We start from the raw sequence: 20,974 nt of genomic DNA on the forward strand, positions 1-20,974 counted from the left end.
GTACAGATATTAAAGGGCATATAGTGACATATTTTGTTGCACTGTATTAACGTAAATTATTAATTTATGTACTGTACTGTTGTGAGTGATGACAATGAGCATAGTATAGTATTCCTTTATTTGTTTATTAATCAGTTATTATTACCATTGCATTATTTCTTTTTCTTTCTCCCTGTTTAGACCACATACACTTGAACTTGTATATTGGCATCCTGATCTTGAAATAAAGCTGATAAAGAATTCTCTGGCCGGAATCTTTCTGTAGTGCTCGCATCCTAAAACTCTTCTGCCCTCTCAACAGCCTGTGGCCCAAGCCTCCTCTATTCCTGTAGGACAACCAGACCAGGCTCAGTTAACCAGAGCTAGGAGTTTGACAAGTTACCGGTCAGCTGCATATTCACAGCGGTCTTCTCAGTCATCTTACGGACTCCATCTGTTCCGAAGTACGTCTGATATGCAAGCAGCTGCATTAGAGGAGGAGATCAAAGGATTGGAGCTAGCTGACCTACAGCAGGAAATAGAAGAGGAAAGGAAAGCTGACTTAGAAGGTGCAGTATTAGATGCACAAGCCAGAGAAGGACAGCGGCTACAAGAGGAAGCACATCTGGCTAAAGAGAGAATGGCTAGAGAGATGGGAAGACGCAGGCGCTTGAAGAAGCTCGAGAAGGAGGTACAAATTGCCAGTCTTGTAAAGACCTACCTGACAGGGACGAACGACGATTCCTTGTCTACGTCGTCAGCTCCCGCTACGTTTTCCAAGCTACCTCTGATGTCACAATTGGCTCAACAGCCACCTCTGGTGCCATCGGTTCCTGTGCAGCATCCACTTGTGCAACAGCCAAATCCAGCGCCAGTTCAGGCAGCACCTTTCTCCACTGTTCCTACTCAGATATTAGCACCACCTGCTAATCCCGTCACGAGTGCCCAGATCAGTGTTCCTGTCAGCGCTGCACCGATTGCAGTACCAGTCTCTGTACTTCCATGTGTACCTGTCTCATTCGTTCCCGTCCTGTCCACGGTACAGGCAGGTGGAGCGTCACCAATGGCAAGGTCTTCTGTCACAACAAGTCTACCATCTCAGTACCTAGGGGCTCCAGCTACCAGTACAAGCTTCACAATGCCACCACGAGCAGTTACAGTGGCACCGACACCTCCCGCAGTGCAGTATGCTCACTGCAGTATTCCAGCTGCAACATCAGTTCAGACGGCACCACCCTGGACCTACCCGGGTATGGAGACCCTGATTGCTACGTCTTATGGTATTCCTAAACCGAAACTTCCCTTCTTCGAGAGTGGCAAAGAAAGTGATTTCGCACTTTTGAAGATGGCGCTCGACAACTTGATGAATAGTCACCCTCATCTCAGCGAGCATTATAAATATCAAGTGCTCCTGAGTCAGCTCAAGCTTCAGAGTGCTCTGCAGTTGGCCAAATCATATATGTATGACACCGCACCGTATACAGCTGCATTGGGAGCTCTGCAAGACAAATATGGCCAGCCAAGGCAACTGGTTCAAAGTGAACTAGCATCTTCTCTACAACTCTACAGGGCCTACCCTTCCAAAGAGAGATCTACGTAGTTCAAAGCCCAAAGATAAGACAGCATCAGTCTTCCTCTGCTCTGGGGAGACAGCCAACAAGGAGACCATTCAGTCGAAGTTCCAAGCTTTTAAACTCAGTCCTTATTGCCCATTCTGCAACAATAAGGAGCACTACCTTAACACTTGCCACGATTTCAAGACACTGTCTACTGCTGAGATTAAGAAGTGGATCCAGGAAGGCGACAGATGTTGGAAATGCGGCCGCGGCCACAAAGCTACAGCCTGCACGCTTAAGCGCCCATGTAAGATTTGCAAAGAGAAACACCTTACAGTCCTGCATGACGCCATCCAAGAGTCATCCCAGCAAGTGCTGATGGTCACTAATCCGAAGCCCATTGTCTACATTGAGCAGCCCAGAAGCCCTCAGAGAGTGTTGCTGAAGGTTGTCAAAGTGCTTCTGCATTATGGAGATCGCATTCTTGAGACATTTGCAGTGCTTGATGATGGTTCGGAGAGAACGATTATCCTCCCACAAGCTGTAGAGCAACTACAACTCTCTCAGCATCCAGAGACACTTCATCTGAGGACAGTCCAGCAAGAGGTGAAGGAACTGAAAGGTTCCTCAGTTAGTTTTCATGTATCCCCCATCTTCAAGCCAAACAAGAAGTTTTGGATTCAACATGCGTTCCCTGCAAGTAGTCTGAGTTTATCTGAGCACACGTACCCAGTAGCAGCTCTCCAGAAGCGCTATGAGCATCTCAAAGGACTTCCTTTAATGCCTATCCACAGAGCCCAACCTCTGCTCCTCATCGGCTCTGATATGCCTCAGCTTCTCACTCCTACACAGCCAGTCAGAGCAGTTCCATCTGGCGGTCCTATAGCCATCTGCACAAGGCTAGGCTGGTCTTTGCAAGGTCCTTCTGACATTATGCCAGTTTCATTGCACCAGTCTTCTTGTCTGCACATCGCCACTGAGTCTTCATATACTGAACTCCTCAGGAATGTGGAACGCCTTTGGCACATTGACACAGTCCCCTATGTCAGTGAGAAGACTGCAACGCATTCCAAGCAAGACCAGCAGGCACTCATCCTCTTACAGACAGCCTCCGAACGTGTATCTGTCGACGGTACCCAGCGTTACGCTACTCCACTGTTGCGTCGTCAGCCAGTCATCCAACTCTGTGCTCAGCAAGATGCCGCGATGCCTAACCTACGCAGCACTGAGCGCCGGTTGGCCAAGGACACCGTTCGAGCAGCCTCATATTGCAAGGAGATGGATAAACTTGTTCAGTCTGGTTATGTTGCGGAAATCTCTACAGAAGAGGCAGCAAAGTCCACAGAGTCATGGTATGTACCTCATCATATGGTGCACCACAATGGAAAGGATAGAGTAGTCTTTAACTGTTCCTTCTCTTTTAACGGCCTGTCCCTGAATGACCAACTCCTGCCGGGACCAACGCTCGGTCCGACTATGATTGGAGTCCTGATGCGGTTTCGATGTCATGCTGTGGCCATCAGCGGAGATATTAAATCAATGTTCCACCAGATCCGCTTGTTGCCCAGTGATAAACCACTCCTACGATTCCTGTGGCGTGACATGCAGAGGACATCTGAACCACGCATATTCCAATGGGAGGTGTTACCATTAGGAACAACGTGCAGCCCCTGTTGTGCGGTCTTTGCCCTGCAACAGCATGTCAGAGACCACGAACCACCAGACTCTCCTCTCATGCATGTGATCGAGCACTCATTCTATGTCGACAATTGCCTCCACAGTGTGAGTAAAGCTGAGTATGCCAAGGTTCTAGTCGATGATCTGCGAGCACTTCTGAATAAGGGAGGTTTCGAGATCCGGCAATGGGCTAGTAACATGCCTGAAGTTGTAGCACATCTACCTCCTGAAGCTCAGTCGGCTAGCAGTGAGCTATGGCTATCCAAGGCCAGTGACAACCTCCAAGAGCCCACGCTTGGACTCTGCTGGGATTGTTTGAACGACACCCTGAATTACAAACGTCGCCATACTGAATCTTCAGATGCTACTCTTCGTAACGTCTACAGTGTCCTTGCCAAGCTTTACGACCCATTGGACTACATTGTGCCATTCACGACAAGATGTAAAGTGCTGGTTCAGGACATGTGGAAGGCCAACATTGGCTGGGACGACAAGATCCAACCCGCTGAACTTCTGGAGAAATGGTCGAGTTGGGTGCAAGAAATTCCCACTTTGCAACATCTCAAGCTGCCTCGTCCCTATGCACCAGCCACTGCCGATACTGCCAACGCAACCCGTCACATCCACATTTTCTGTGATGCATCGGAGCGCGCCTATGGAGCAGTAGCCTACATGCAGACGACAGATGACAGTCAACAAGTCTATGTCTCCTTTGTGTTTGCCAGATCGAGAGTCGCGCCCCGTAAGCAGCTGTCTATTCCGCGTCTCGAGCTTAGTGCCGCGCTTACAGGCGCACAGCTGGCTAGAGTGATCGAGACAGAGCTTGTAGTACCACCTGAGCACATCACTCTTTGGTCAGACTCCACAACTGTGCTGCACTGGATCAAATCAGAATCATGCCGTTATAAAGTGTTCGTGGGAACACGCGTTGCAGAAATCCAGAACCTGACCAACCCTGTTCAATGGCGGTGTGTTGACACTCTAAGCAATCCAGCTGATGATATAACCCGCGGACTCAGTACAGGATCATCGCTGGAACAAAGGTCCACCTTTCCTTTATTTGTCTGAGAGGGAGTGGCCCAACATGCCCTCATCTGAGGCAGAACCAGACACCACAGAGTTAAGGAAGTCTGCCTTCGTGGGAACTGTGTCCAGCAGCTTGCCCACACAACTTCCGAACCCCAATAAGTTCTCCAACTGGAAAGAGCTTCTTAAGGAAACTGCTAGCTCCTTTCACGGGGCGGCTGATGCTAATACTACAGTGCACTTTCCCGCTGCCGATTTTCTGCAAGCAGAGAAGCTGATGTTACAAAAGGCTCAAGAGGACGGCTTTGCTGAAGAATTGAGAGCTCTCAAAGCTGGACGTACTCTTCCTTCAGACAGACGTCTCGCATCTCTGTCACCAGAATATGAAAGATCCACAGAGCTACTCAAAGTCGGTGGCAGGTTAAGGCATGCTGAAGGACTAGACCTGGATACTATCCACCCAGTTATCCTGGATCCAAGCCATCCCGTGACGAAGCTTATCATCAAGGATTTCGATGAGTCACTACTGCACCTTGGGCCAGAACGAGTTCTTGCCGAGATCAGACGCAGGTTCTGGATTATCCGTGGTAGAGAGGCCATTCGAAAGCATCAGCATTCATGTCTGGAGTGCCGACGATGGAGAGCAAAACCCGACGTACCGAAGATGGCAGATTACCCACCAGCTCGGCTACGACTCCATAAGCCACCGTTCTATTCAACCGGAGTTGACTGCTTTGGACCTTTCCAAGTGAGGATCGGTCGCCGCACCGAAAAAAGGTGGGGTATTGTCTACAAATGCATGACTACTCGCTCGGTGCATCTGGATCTATTAGAAAGCCTTGATACAGATGCTTTCCTGCTGTCACTGAGAAGATTCATCTCTCGACGTGGTAGACCGTTCGAACTCCTCATGGACAATGGTACCAACTTTGTCGGTGGAGAGAGAGAGTTGCGTGAAGCCGTTGCTGCCATGGCACCTCAGTGGAGAGAGCAACTTGCTGAACAGCAGATATCCTTCCGATTCAATCCTCCAAGTGCGCCGCACTTTGGTGGCACATGGGAGAGGGAAGTGAAGTCTATCAAGACTGCACTTCGCGTTGTCCTTAAAGACCAGACTGTTCCTGAACCTGTCCTGATGACAATTTTAGTGGAGGTCGAGGGCATAATGAATGCGAAACCTTTAGGCTACTTGTCATCAGATGCCTCTGATCCAGATCCGGTCACGCCTAACCTCCTCCTCATGGGCCGTCACGACTCGTCGCTTCCTCAAGCAGTTTACGACCCCAGTGACCTCGGGAGAAGACGTTGGAGGCATAGCCAAGCCATCGCCGATCGTTTCTGGTCATCCTTCATCAGTCACTACCTACCAGGGTTGCAAGAGCGCAGTAAGTGGAGGAAAGACGGTAAGGCACTCTCCATAGGCAACGTTGTTTTAATCGTGGATCCCCAACTTCCCCGAGCGCCATGGCCCGTAGGACGGATTACCCAGACTCATCCAGGAGCAGATGGACGCGTACGGACTATCAGTGTTCAAGTGAAGGACCGCACCTACATTCGTCCAGTAGCCCGACTCATTCTGCTCCCAGCTCTTGAGGACAAAGAAGAAGAAGAGACCACCAAATAGACTTTCTCCTACTCTTTCAACTGCCATTCGGACAGTTGGGGGCGGCCTTGTCTGAAAGCCTATTTGTTCAGCGCTGAGGTTTTCTAAGTGCGTTTGAACGCTCCATCACGTGAACTGCGCCTGGATAGGAAATACAGCGCGCTGCTCAGACGGTTTGTGTTCAGGGATGATGAGAGAAGATTCAGAGACCCTTTTCTTTAATTAGTGTGCGTTCTATGAAAAGCAAGTAAGTTCCTACTACTGTTGCATGTTTGTACTGCGTTGGGATGAATATTGTGAAATGTATGTATGTTCACGCGAACTAGTTTTATTTGTTGAACTGCGTGACTAATTAGTGTAGTCATAATGTCAGATCGTGTTGTTGATCGCGCAACATGTTTGCTGTATGCAATAATTAGCCCTCTATATGTCGATTTAGACCTTATTCATGTTAGTTATTTAGAAATATGCTTCTGTGTTCGAGTACAGTGCATTTACTGTTTATTTTGTGCTACCTGCATCGAGTGTTATAGTGATACAGTGTCAGTCTGCATAGCCACTTAAAGGTGCAGCAGTACAGATATTAAAGGGCATATAGTGACATATTTTGTTGCACTGTATTAACGTAAATTATTAATTTATGTACTGTACTGTTGTGAGTGATGACAATGAGCATAGTATAGTATTCCTTTATTTGTTTATTAATCAGTTATTATTACCATTGCATTATTTCTTTTTCTTTCTCCCTGTTTAGACCACATACACTTGAACTTGTAAATTGGCATCCTGATCTTGAAATAAAGCTGATAAAGGATTCTCTGGCCGGAATCTTTCTGTAGTGCTCCCATCCTAAAACGAACCCCTATTCCATACTTTACTGTGGGCCTTGCTTGGCAGTTGTCCCCCCATGACCCCCCCTCCCCTTAATTCTAGGGGAGGCTTTATCATGTAAATGAACATGCTGTGAGCTACACAAATGCAAATCAGAGTAGCATCAGGGGGAGTTTTATCTATAGGTTCTGAATTTTTTTAACTAAAACATTTTAAGTTAAATGTACTCGTTTTAGTTCACATTACTACATTTTTAGGGCAACCAGTTTGCTCCAATTTTTTAAGTAGATTCAACTTGTCCGGGCTAACAGAGTAGATTAATTACTCTGTATGTCATTAGCAATAACCAATGTTATGAAAAAAAAAATACACACAAAATAAAAAGTTACGGTGTTATGCCTATATGTAATTGAAGCACTTTTGCCACACCCATTAACTTAAATAAAGTGAAAATAAATATAATAGGTTTTTCTGGAGCTCCTTGGTGGTCTGAAACCTCAATGAGGTTGAGGAATATAGGGATAAATTAAGCCTCTCTGTGGACTGATTTCCTGACTCTTGTGATTCTCTATCTATCTCTCTCTCTCTCTCTCTCTCTCTCTCTCTCTCTCTCTCTCTCTCTCTCTCTCTCTCTCTCTCTCTCTCTCTCTCTCTCTCTCTCTCTCTCTCTCTCTCTCTCTCTCTCTCTCTCTCTCACACACACACACACACACACACTCACACACAAACACACACACACACACACACACACACACACACACACATCTGTGCAGGCAAACACACACACACACACACACACGCACACACAGCCAAAATAAATCAATTTTTTTTATTTTATTCCCCTCTTAACATTCTTTGTTTCAGTTTTCTTGTTAATTTAATACATTTCTTGACGATACTTGACAATACTTCACGTGCGAGGTCATGGCCATGACGCGTAGGCCTACAAAACTTGAAGACGAGCTTTAAACAGACGTGTTTTGGGCCATGTCCACACGAAGCCAGAACTTTAACCAATCCGATCTTTTTTTTTCCTCGTTTCAAGAAATATCAGCATACACACGAGAGCATGAAAACGGCTCAAAACGATGTAGTACACATGTCAGGCCAGTGTGTGGCGCTGTAATTCTGCCACAGAAATACACTAAAAACGGAGAAGAAGAGTTGTGGCTAGAAGGGGTATGGCAACAGTCGGAGGTGAGGTAAAATCTCACAATAAAATAACAATAAATAAATTTGCTACTTACCAGATGTGTTTTATTAACACATACACCTATACCAACCCTAAACATACCCTTATAATAATGCAAATAAGGTAAATAAACAACGCAGTATTGATGTGCGCATGCCCAGTGCCCGTAGTTGTATTCCTTCAAGTCTTCTCTGCGCAGGACGTGGTGTGATGACATCATCGTTTCACAAAATATATGGATTGGCTGTATACACGAAACCGCAAGGGTGTCGTTTTCAGATTTATCCACTTTAGGACCCGGTTTCAGTCTCCCAAAACGCCGGATCCGTGTGGACGAAACGCCAATACGATAAAAAATGTTTACGTATACAGTGATACGCGTCTCCGTGTGGACGGACCCTTGGACTCATGGATGCGGCTAACTTTTGTGACTAATTTTCAGCTGTCTTCGTCTTCACAACTCTGAGGCAAACTGCAGGCGCTATGAACCAGAGCATGGGTAATGTAACGTTACGATTTAAGGAATATGCTTTTATTCAGCTGAATAAGGAAATGGATGCGTTAATAGATCCGAGCTTAAAACTGCACATTTTGTTTACACAGACTATCCTCGCCTCATAACGAAGTGTAGTAGGTTGGCAAATATATGCATGCTTGTTCAAAGAAAAAAGAAAAGTTAAAATAAAAGAGAGGAAAAAAGGACACCCCCTTTAAAATTCTTCAATATTCATTTGGTATGAGTTAAGAAAATGTTGTTATTATTGTCTCCTGTAGAGGGCGTTTAACACTGTTTGAACTAAGGTATTGCTCCGGGTGCTTGACATAGTTGCCAAGTCCGCGTATAACACGCGACTTTGGGCTTCTTTTTTTGGCAAGTCGCGTTAAAAAATCACGAGTCGCGGGTTGCGGTTTTTTGGGCTTATTTTAAAAAATGTGGTTGCTTGTTAGGAAAATATAATAAGCAACTTCGTTTCTTTACATTTATGGTCGCTGTTTTGTCCCATTGACTGACACTGTCTTCTCACAACAGGCATTCAGTGCAACGATACAAGTGCTGTAGTAATCTGTCCTTTTATATCCCGCCTCCTTCTCCCCTTCATTGAAGAAAAATCGCGTTCAACGTGCAGGCATGTGACGTTATAAATGCACGTAATGAAAGTTAGTAGACTTAAATAGACGTATACATTTTTACAAACAATAGCACAAGCAGAGATGGAGAGGAAAGAGGGAGGAGAGGCACCTAATTTAATTAAAAAATATATTTTTGTAATGTATTTAAAATTACAGGCTATTATAAAAAAACAAGTCTACTAATAATAACAGTATGTATGGTTTGAATTAATTTTATTTTAAATATGTGGCTATATTGCAGCGCTGTAGTGCTTGTGTCCCAATGTGCACACTATCCATCCTAAATAGTGTGACATTAGTCATTTTCAGTACTATTTAGGGCAGATAGTGTGCACAATGAGATGCAGGGCTTGTCTTTTTCACGGTTTGCAGTGTGCGTGTTCACTACTTACTGCCCCTAATATGTGTGCACTAACTCCGACTATGGGTTACCATAATTGGCCTCCATGTCACTCTTTACTCTTCAAACCTCTTCTGTTCACAGCTGATCGGAGGATATTGTGTGTCCTTTATTGCAATTTGATGATTTTTGTAAAATCACATCTGTTTTTGCTTTTCAAACTCTGAGAGGTTTCAGTTTAATATGTTGCAGGCTCATTTATTGATAAAAAAAAAATATTTATTATAAATAATATTGATGATAATAAATAATATAATAATATTGGGCTTGTTTTGGGCTTGTTTTTGAAGCTGCGGTTGCTTATTTGTCTCGCGAGAGTTGGCAACACTGGTGCTTGAGAGTTAATTAAACTTTGCCGGAGCTTGCAGCCAGTACACCTGTCTCACAGCGTTTCTTTTATTGTTCTACAGGTGAGCAAAAACGATTTTAAAACTGTTTGAAACTGATGTTAAACACTGTTTAGCAAAGATGTATATGGTTATTGTTCACGGGTTGCAGAAAAAGACTGTTAGTTGATCAGAACGCATTCTGTAGTAATGATATCAGATGAGTGACAAATATGTGAACGTGAAGTGAACTGAGGGAAAATACTCATGTGAAAAGAGTTGGTGAATGTTTCCAAAGCGTTTTATATGTGGATTGTAATTGGATGATAAAGTTTAAACGAGTTAAATGTACATTTGATACTGGAGATATCTCGAGCCAAAATGGCGGCGCATGTATGTGTGAACAAGAGCCAAAATGGCGACTTGCATGTAAAACATGAGGTTCGATATGAAGCCAAAAGCTACATTCATTTCTGTGGCAATGTGAAAATGGAATTAATGTTTATGACGATGTGAAAATGTGAAGACATGGTAGCAGGTGAATGTATTGTTTGATTCTAATGTGTTACAGAACTTAAGACAAAAATAACTTCTGAAAAGTCATTTATTGAAATGTAATTGGCATTATTGGAATGTGCTGTGTCACAGAGAAACCAGTAATTGTTGTTCTGAAAAAATAATGTTGTGAATACATTGAAAGCTAAGAAAAAAAGGAGAGTTAATAGGCCTTTATCACACTTCCTATTTCCGGTAAGTGAAGCAGTGCACCTCTACTTCCGGTCCCATCGCGACTCAATCAAAACGCGGGTGTAACTGCAGCGATCCCGTGCTCTAATACTAAATAATGACATCCTTACCCCAGATTTGACCATTTCCTGACACTAAAAGAATAGAGGAGAGCATGATGGGTGAGACTGATATGGTGGGATTAAGTTGTATGTTTGTGTGTTGTATGCATTTCCAAACTGCGGATGTTTACGTGTCTCATATCGTCAGCCTGCTGAAATGTTCCCATCCAAATGTGCATTCTGAATAATAAATACATTTCTAACCTGCCGCAGTCCAGTGATTGTCTTCTCATTAACAGTGTTTCTGTTACTAATCATATTTCATACCTGTTGTTACATTTTTAAATTAATTTGACTGATAAACACCCTTACGAAAGTTAACCATGGTTTTATTATAGTAAGAATGTAGTAACCATGTTTGTTTTTTTCGTGGATTGACTACTATTTGTATTAGTTTTACTACAAATACCATGATAAACTACAATAACCATGTTTTATTTTATTTGTAATAAAAACCATGGTTCATTTTCATGTAATAAATAGATGAATGAATGCGCGGTAACTGCCTTAAAGAAAGTAAACGATGTAAGCATTTAATTAATCTTAAACAGTAATACGTTAACAGCGTGACTGAATTTTGGCATAAATGTGTGAATTACATATACTGTAGGCTACAGTGAAATGATTGTCACTGAAAAGTGACAGAACAATGACTAAAATATTAATACAAATCAATATGTTCATTCAGATCTTATCCGTCTGGTCTCACACACACTTAATCGCGGACACTATTTAGACGTGCACTGACACCGTGTGGTGAAATAATCACGTATGTTTACGACCCTCGGCTTATGTCGGATTAAAAAACTACAAGTTCAACAGAGTTTGGAAAATCCTATACACCGTAATGATCAGTTTATCTCTTCTCCTGTCTCGGAAAATGTCCGGATTTTTAAATCATCCTCCAGAAGCTTATTTTAATTGTCGTTTGTTCAGCTAGGTGTTCACAGCACATTGAAAACATGCATAACCGGAAGAATCAGCACACTGCTTCGAGGCGCACTTCCGGTATTCAATTCCTCTGTGATAAAGGCCTATTACAGTTTTTTCTAAATGCTTAAGCAATTTTTTTGTAACTATTGGCTATTTTTGCAAAACTCTACACACAAATAAGAAAACCTTTCACCCAATTATCAAAACATTGTAGTTCTCTTGCAAAAGCAAACACAGCTAGATTAACTCTTCACACCTTCGTAAAAATGGTGTTTTCGTATCAAACAGTAAACACAAGCCATCATCTACTAAGCACACAATGTGCCAACTACACACTGATGGTATGAATACAAAACACATCTGGCTTTTGCTTTCTCTGTGTACAGATGTCAATTTGAGGACATACTTTTGTCATAGTGTCATGTAAACATACAAGGATCCAAACTTCAAGTATTGCAGTTTATTCACAATCATCAAAACCAAGACAAAGTCAGAACACAAAATAGTAATTTCACAAAAAAAAAACAACAACAAAAAAACAATCAGCCTACATCATGTCGTCTTTCTGGGTCCGGCCACAAAATTTCGTCCACATCGCATGCGATATCCTCCAATCCAAGGCACCGGTGAAAATATTTCCTGACATGATGCCTGGTCAATATCTCCACATGCCTCCTCCATTGCCTGTAAAAGGGCTACCTGTTGATGGGCTGATTGCAAAGTGAACTAATTATCTAAAACAGTTTTCACATGTGAAAGTGTGCCAGACAGTTGGCAAAATAGTGTTAATGATAGCCATACATGTGTATAATTTTGCTAGGAGTGAGTTGGAAATTTGGTAATTGAGTGTAAGCAGTGAGTTGTGTTTAAAGTTCTGCAAAAAGAGTGTTGTGCAGTGAATTGTGCCTACAGTTTTGCAAAGTGTGTGTTACAAAATTGCAAACTGAGTGCAAAGCAGTGTTTGTGCTTTTAGTTTTGCAAACTCAGTGAGTGGTTTTGCTATACGTATTAATAGTTTTAGAAATTGTGCTACAAGAATCACGATTAGCGCTTAAAGGGTTAGTTCACCCAAAAATGAAAATTCTGTCATTAATTACTCACCCTCATGTCGTTGGACACCCGTAAGACCTCCGTTCATATTCGGAACACAAATGAAGATATTTTAGTTGAAAGCTGATGGCTGAGAAAGGCTTCACACAGGCCTCCATTGGCATTCAGTACATTGACACTTCCAAGATCCATGAAAGGCACTTAAAACGTCGTTACAAAGTCTATCTCACCACAGTGGCTCTACAATAATCATACAATGCGACGACAATAGTTTTTGTGCGCAAAAAAAAATCAAAATAACACCTTTATCCAACTTGTTCTCGACTTCCGTGTGCGCCTCCACGACGCATGCGTGAGAATATGACGCAGATCCGGCGTTCGGACATATGACCCAGAAGCGATTTGTTTACGAGCAGAGGAAGACGCGCGTATCTAAGCTGTTGGATTCTACATTGATCGTGCTTTAGGTCTCGGCGTAGTGCTCAAAATGGGGCTTAAGTGTGTATTTCATCGATTCCCGAACACCGGCGCTACGTCATATTCTCGCGCATGCGTCGTGGAGGCGCACACGGAAGACAAGAACAAGTTGGATAAAGGTGTTATTTTGATTTTTTTTTGCGCACAAAAACTATTGTCGTCGCATTGTATGATTATTGTAGAGCCACTGTGGTGAGATAGACTTTGTAACGACGTTTTAAGTGCCTTTCATGGATCTTGGAAGTGTCAATGTACTGAATGCCAATGGAGGCCTGTGTGAAGCCTTTCTCAGCATCAGCTTTCAACTAAAATATCTTCATTTGTGTTCCGAATATGAACGGAGGTCTTACGGGTGTCCAACGACATGAGGGTGAGTAATTAATGACAGAATTTTCATTTTTGGGTGAACTAACCCTTTAAGCATTCAGAAAAAACTGTAAACTTTGCCGGAGCTTGCAGCCAGTACACCTGTCTCACAGCGTTTCTTTTATTGTTCTACAGTGCCGGCAACAGTGGTTCATTCAACTGCCCCATTCAGGCTTCCAAGCCCTGATGCGGGTAACAGAAGCAATGAGCTCTTATCTGCTTGGAGCGATTTCCGCGAGTCCAGATTTAACCGCTGAACATGACGACATTGTGTGTAAGTATAACGTCTAATGTTTTTCTCATTCCTTGTTTAATTTTACTGTGACTGTTTTTATTAATACCGGTCTCATGTAATTGTTTTCCAGCTGCCTGTAAGACGTATTATGAATCGACACGCCGGAGCTTCAGATACAAACAACCTGAACTTAAATCGCAGGCGGATCAAGAAGAAAAGGGGTAAGATTTATTATATTAGATCCGTTTTTTGTCAATGTGAGTATTTTTCAGGTTGCTTATTGTCTTTATGGATTGTATTACAGTTGCTGGAAGCGAGAGTGTGCTGGCTATGGATGAGGTGGACATTTGGAAGTCCGCGACCATTGAACTCATGTCTGACGAGGAAGACGGCATTGTTGACGGTGTGTCTGGATGGATTGTGCGGCCACCGCCCTCACGCAGCCTGGAGCTCACTGAACTCTGTAACACTTTGCAATCCAGATTAGAGGCCACACCGAAGTACAGGGCGACTCACCATATACGCCTGTGTTCCCCTAATGTGTTGGGCGCTTCTTTTTGACGTTTTTGGAGGACAACATAAGATACTGCTGCACTGTACTAGTTGTATTTGACAATAAAGCTCTTTCTTTGAATGAACAGCTGTGTGTTTATAAATGAAGCTCTTTCTTTGAATAAACAGCATGGTCCGTATAATTGTCCCATATATTCCTTGATGGTATGAATAGTGTACTTCATAGCACTAACATTAATATAAAACATAAATTATTACAACATAAACTTTATATTTATTATTATTATTATTGGGGTTTACATTTATAATGAGCCAGGGGGGCCAATAATGATTGGTTTGCAGTGATCTGCCAACCAATCACGAGGGTTTTTTGTGGGTTTATTGTGGCCTCAGCCAATACATGGATTTCTTGACGACGTCATCACTGCTTGCGCACGCACCCGAGAGGCAGAAAGAAGAAACCTCTCGTGTTGTAGGTTAGTAGCGGCGTGTCTGTAAGTCAAAATGCCAAGGAGTTGCTGCGTGGTTAATTGTACCAACAGAGCCAGTGCAGGGTGCCAGCTGCCGAAGGATCGTCCAACATTTTGGGGCAGATGTTGAACAATGTTGAACTCCACAGCCAATCACGTCGAAGCACTATAACATTTGCAACCAATCAGAAAGCCCCATTCTTAACATTATCTCGACATTTTCGACATTTGACCAATCAGAGTTCAATGAATTCTTGACATTTTCGACATTTGACCAATCAGAGTTCAGGAACTGTCACGAGCACGTTTACGCCTTTCACCGCTAAGGCTCCAGTCTCTTCGGGGGCGTGGGTTCGAATCCCACCGCTGCCAAGACAGCCTTTTAGAAGGCTCTAGTGGATGCTATGCCTGTGCAAAAAGACTGGTGAAGTGACACTGCATGCTCCGGGTCTCTTCCAAAACCAGCCACTTTTGCTTTCCTTGGCCGCACTCGACAGGCTTCAGAGCCTCTCGATGAAGGTCCGCACCCAAAGTTTTCTCTTTTTCTGGAAAAATGGGCAGAAAAAAGGCCCCCGAACAGAGATACATTGGGGTAGCGTGGCCGAGGGGTCTAAGGCGCTGGATTTAGGCTCCAGTCTCTTCGGGGGCGTGGGTTTGAATCCCACCGCTGCCAGCAGTGATTTTAAAGAGGTCAAGACACCTTAAGTGTCCTGCGAAAAGGGCTGGAAATATGCACCCTGTTGAATCAGCGACAACAAAATATTACAATAATAGTAATTTCAGTTTAAAAATGAATTGGGATATAATAATAGCGTATAATGTATAATAATAGAAGCAGCCAATTTGACTCATTGAGAGTTTTTGGAAAATTGACAACTACCTCATGATTTTGAGTTTAACTTCAACACAGCTAGCTGCCATTTTGGACTAAGGCCAAAAGGCTTTGATTAGCTGATTCAGGTGTGTTTGATTAGAGATGGAATTGCAAAATGCAGGGAGGGGGGCGACTGTATACCCTTGTATTTAGGAGGCCTTTCCACCTGTTGAGGAGCTCCTCCAAGGCACGTAGAATTTCAACAGACTTACTTTTAGGGAAGTGCGATATTTAAAAAAAGTAGGCGAAAACTGCCCAGGGAAAGCAATGTTGCAAGGTAGCGTGGCCGAGCGGTCTAAGGCGCTGGATTAAGGCTCCAGTCTCTTCGGGGGCGTGGGTTCGAATCCCACCGCTGCAAAGACAGCCTTTTAGAAGGCTCTAGTGGATGCTATGCCTGTGCTAAAAGACTGGTGAAGTGACACCGCATGCTCCGGGTCTCTTCCAAAACCAGCCACTTTTGCTTTCCTTGGCCGCACTCGACAGGCTTCAGAGCCTCTCGATGAAGGTCCGCACCCAAAGTTTTCTCTTTTTCTGGAAAAATGGGCCGAAAAAAGGCCCCCGAAAAGAGATACATTGGGGTAGCGTGGCCGAGGGGTCTAAGGCGCTGGACTAAGGCTCCAGTCTCTTCGGGGGCGTGGGTTCGAATCCCACCGCTGCCAGCAGTGATTTTAAAGAGGTCAAGACACCTTAAGTGTGCTGCGAAAAGGGCTGAAAATCTGCACCCTGTTGAATCAGGGACAACAAAAAATTACAATTATAGTAATTTCAGTTTAAAAATGAATTGGGACATAATAATAGCGTATAATCTATAATAATAGAAGCAGCTAATTTGACTCATTGAGAGTTTTTGGAAAATTGACAACTACCTCATGATTTTGAGTTTAACTTCAACACAGCTAGCTGCCATTTTGGACTAAGGCCAAAAGGCTTTGATTAGCTGATTCAGGTGTGTTTGATTAGAGATGGAATTGCAAAATGCAGGGAGGGGGGCGACTGTATACCCTTGTATTTAGGAGGCCTTTCCACCTGTTGAGGAGCTCCTCCAAGGCACGTAGATTTTCAACAGACTTACTTTTAGGGAAGTGCGATATTTAAAAAAAGTAGACGAAAACTGCCCAGGGAAAGCAATGTTGCAAGGTAGCGTGGCCGAGCGGTCTAAGGCGCTGGATTAAGGCTCCAGTCTCTTCGGGGGCGTGGGTTCGAATCCCACCGCTGCCAAGACAGCCTTTTAGAAGGCTCTAGTGGATGCTATGCCTGTGCAAAAAGACTGGTGAAGTGACACTGCATGCTCCGGGTCTCTTCCAAAACCAGCCACTTTTGCTTTCCTTGGCCGCACTCGACAGGCTTCAGAGCCTCTCGATGAAGGTCCGCACCCAAAGTTTTCTCTTTTTCTGGAAAAATGGGCAGAAAAAAGGCCCCCGAAAAGAGATACATTGGGGTAGCGTGGTCGAGGGGTCTAAGGCGCTGGATTTAGGCTCCAGTCTCTTCGGGGGCGTGGGTTCGAATCCCACCGCTGCCAGCAGTGATTTTAAAGAGGTCAAGACACCTTAAGTGTGCTGCGAAAAGGGCTGAAAATCTGCACCCTGTTGAATCAGGGACAACAAAAAATTACAATTATAGTAATTTCAGTTTAAAAATGAATTGGGATATAATAATAGCGTATAATGTATAATAATAGAAGCAGCCAATTTGACTCATTGAGAGTTTTTGGAAAATTGACAACTACCTCATGATTTTGAGTTTAACTTCAACACAGCTAGCTGCCATTTTGGACTAAGGCCAAAAGGCTTTGATTAGCTGATTCAGGTGTGTTTGATTAGAGATGGAATTGCAATCTAAAGGGAGGGGGGCGACTGTGTACCCTTGTATTTAGGAGGCCTTTCCACCTGTTGAGGAGCTCCTCCAAGGCACGTAGAATTTCAACAGACTTACTTTTAGGGAAGTGCGATATTTAAAAAAAGTAGGGGAAAACTGCCCAGGGAAAACAATGTTGCAAGGTAGCGTGGCCGAGCGGTCTAAGGCGCTGGATTAAGGCTCCAGTCTCTTCGGGGGCGTGGGTTCGAATCCCACCGCTGCAAAGACAGCCTTTTAGAAGGCTCTAGTGGATGCTATGCCTGTGCTAAAAGACTGGTGAAGTGACACCGCATGCTCCGGGTCTCTTCCAAAACCAGCCACTTTTGCTTTCCTTGGCCGCACTCGACAGGCTTCAGAGCCTCTCGATGAAGGTCCGCACCCAAAGTTTTCTCTTTTTCTGGAAAAATGGGCCGAAAAAAGGCCCCCGAAAAGAGATACATTGGGGTAGCGTGGCCGAGGGGTCTAAGGCGCTGGACTAAGGCTCCAGTCTCTTCGGGGGCGTGGGTTCGAATCCCACCGCTGCCAGCAGTGATTTTAAAGAGGTCAAGACACCTTAAGTGTTCTGCGAAAAGGGCTGAAAATCTGCACCCTGTTGAATCAGGGACAACAAAAAATTACAATTATAGTAATTTCAGTTTAAAAATGAATTGGGACATAATAATAGCGCATAATCTATAATAATAGAAGCAGCTAATTTGACTCATTGAGAGTTTTTGGAAAATTGACAACTACCTCATGATTTTGAGTTTAACTTCAACACAGCTAGCTGCCATTTTGGACTAAGGCCAAAAGGCTTTGATTAGCTGATTCAGGTGTGTTTGATTAGAGATGGAATTGCAAAATGCAGGGAGGGGGGCGACTGTATACCCTTGTATTTAGGAGGCCTTTCCACCTGTTGAGGAGCTCCTCCAAGGCACGTAGATTTTCAACAGACTTACTTTTAGGGAAGTGCGATATTTAAAAAAAGTAGACGAAAACTGCCCAGGGAAAGCAATGTTGCAAGGTAGCGTGGCCGAGCGGTCTAAGGCGCTGGATTAAGGCTCCAGTCTCTTCGGGGGCGTGGGTTCGAATCCCACCGCTGCCAAGACAGCCTTTTAGAAGGCTCTAGTGGATGCTATGCCTGTGCAAAAAGACTGGTGAAGTGACACTGCATGCTCCGGGTCTCTTCCAAAACCAGCCACTTTTGCTTTCCTTGGCCGCACTCGACAGGCTTCAGAGCCTCTCGATGAAGGTCCGCACCCAAAGTTTTCTCTTTTTCTGGAAAAATGGGCAGAAAAAAGGCCCCCGAAAAGAGATACATTGGGGTAGCGTGGTCGAGGGGTCTAAGGCGCTGGATTTAGGCTCCAGTCTCTTCGGGGGCGTGGGTTCGAATCCCACCGCTGCCAGCAGTGATTTTAAAGAGGTCAAGACACCTTAAGTGTGCTGCGAAAAGGGCTGAAAATCTGCACCCTGTTGAATCAGGGACAACAAAAAATTACAATTATAGTAATTTCAGTTTAAAAATGAATTGGGATATAATAATAGCGTATAATGTATAATAATAGAAGCAGCCAATTTGACTCATTGAGAGTTTTTGGAAAATTGACAACTACCTCATGATTTTGAGTTTAACTTCAACACAGCTAGCTGCCATTTTGGACTAAGGCCAAAAGGCTTTGATTAGCTGATTCAGGTGTGTTTGATTAGAGATGGAATTGCAATCTAAAGGGAGGGGGGCGACTGTGTACCCTTGTATTTAGGAGGCCTTTCCACCTGTTGAGGAGCTCCTCCAAGGCACGTAGAATTTCAACAGACTTACTTTTAGGGAAGTGCGATATTTAAAAAAAGTAGGGGAAAACTGCCCAGGGAAAACAATGTTGCAAGGTAGCGTGGCCGAGCGGTCTAAGGCGCTGGATTAAGGCTCCAGTCTCTTCGGGGGCGTGGGTTCGAATCCCACCGCTGCCAAGACAGCCTTTTAGAAGGCTCTAGTGGATGCTATGCCTGTGCAAAAAGACTGGTGAAGTGACACTGCATGCTCCGGGTCTCTTCCAAAACCAGCCACTTTTGCTTTCCTTGGCCGCACTCGACAGGCTTCAGAGCCTCTCGATGAAGGTCCGCACCCAAAGTTTTCTCTTTTTCTGGAAAAATGGGCCTAAAAAAGGCCCCCGAAAAGAGATACATTGGGGTAGCGTGGCCGAGGGGTCTAAGGCGCTGGATTTAGGCTTCAGTCTCTTCGGGGGCGTGGGTTCGAATCCCACCGCTGCCAGCAGTGATTTTAAAGAGGTCAAGACACCTTAAGTGTCCTGCGAAAAGGGCTGGAATTATGCACCCTGTTGAATCAGCGACAACAAAATATTACAATAATAGTAATTTCAGTTTAAAAATGAATTGGGATATAATAATAGCGTATAATGATTAATAATAGAAGCAGCCAATTTGACTCATTGAGAGTTTCTGGAAAATTGACAACTACCTCATGATTTTGAGTTTAACTTTAACACAGCTAGCTGCCATTTTGGACTAAGGCCAAAAGGCTTTGATTAGCTGATTCAGGTGTGTTTGATTAGAGATGGAATTGCAAAATGCAGGGAGGGGGGCGACTGTATACCCTTGTATTTAGGAGGCCTTTCCACCTGTTGAGGAGCTCCTCCAAGGCACGTAGAATTTCAACAGACTTACTTTTAGGGAAGTGCGATATTTAAAAAAAGTAGGCGAAAACTGCCCAGGGAAAGCAATGTTGCAAGGTAGCGTGGCCGAGCGGTCTAAGGCGCTGGATTAAGGCTCCAGTCTCTTCGGGGGCGTGGGTTCGAATCCCACCGCTGCCAAGACAGCCTTTTAGAAGGCTCTAGTGGATGCTATGCCTGTGCAAAAAGACTGGTGAAGTGACACTTTATGCTCCGGGTCTCTTCCAAAACCATCCACTTTTGCTTTCCTTGGCCGCACTCGACAGGCTTCAGAGCCTCTCGATGAAGGTCCGCACCCAAAGTTTTCTCTTTTTCTGGAAAAATGGGCAGAAAAAAGGCCCCCGAAAAGAGATACATTGGGGTAGCGTGGCTGAAGGGTCTAAGGCGCTGGATTTAGGCTCCAGTCTCTTCGGGGACGTGGGTTCGAATCCCACCGCTGCCAGCAGTGATTTTAAAGAGGTTAAGACACCTTAAGTGTCCTGCGAAAAGGGATGGAATTATGCACCCTGTTGAATCAGCGACAACAAAATATTACAATAATAGTAATTTCAGTTTAAAAATGAATTGGGATATAATAATAGCGTATAATGTATAATAATAGAAGCAGCCAATTTGACTCATTGAGAGTTTTTGGAAAATTGACAACTACCTCATGATTTTGAGTTTAACTTCAACACAGCTAGCTGCCATTTTGGACTAAGGCCAAAAGGCTTTGATTAGCTGATTCAGGTGTGTTTGATTAGAGATGGAATTGCAAAATGCAGGGAGGGGGGCGACTGTATACCCTTGTATTTAGGAGGCCTTTCCACCTGTTGAGGAGCTCCTCCAAGGCACGTAGATTTTCAACAGACTTACTTTTAGGGAAGTGCGATATTTAAAAAAAGTAGGCGAAAACTGCCCAGGGAAAGCAATGTTGCAAGGTAGCGTGGCCGAGCGGTCTAAGGCGCTGGATTAAGGCTCCAGTCTCTTC

Source organism: Gobio gobio (genome assembly GCF_949357685.1).
Source record: "Gobio gobio genome assembly, chromosome: 20".
In the NCBI taxonomy this organism is placed as follows: domain Eukaryota; kingdom Metazoa; phylum Chordata; class Actinopteri; order Cypriniformes; family Gobionidae; genus Gobio; species Gobio gobio.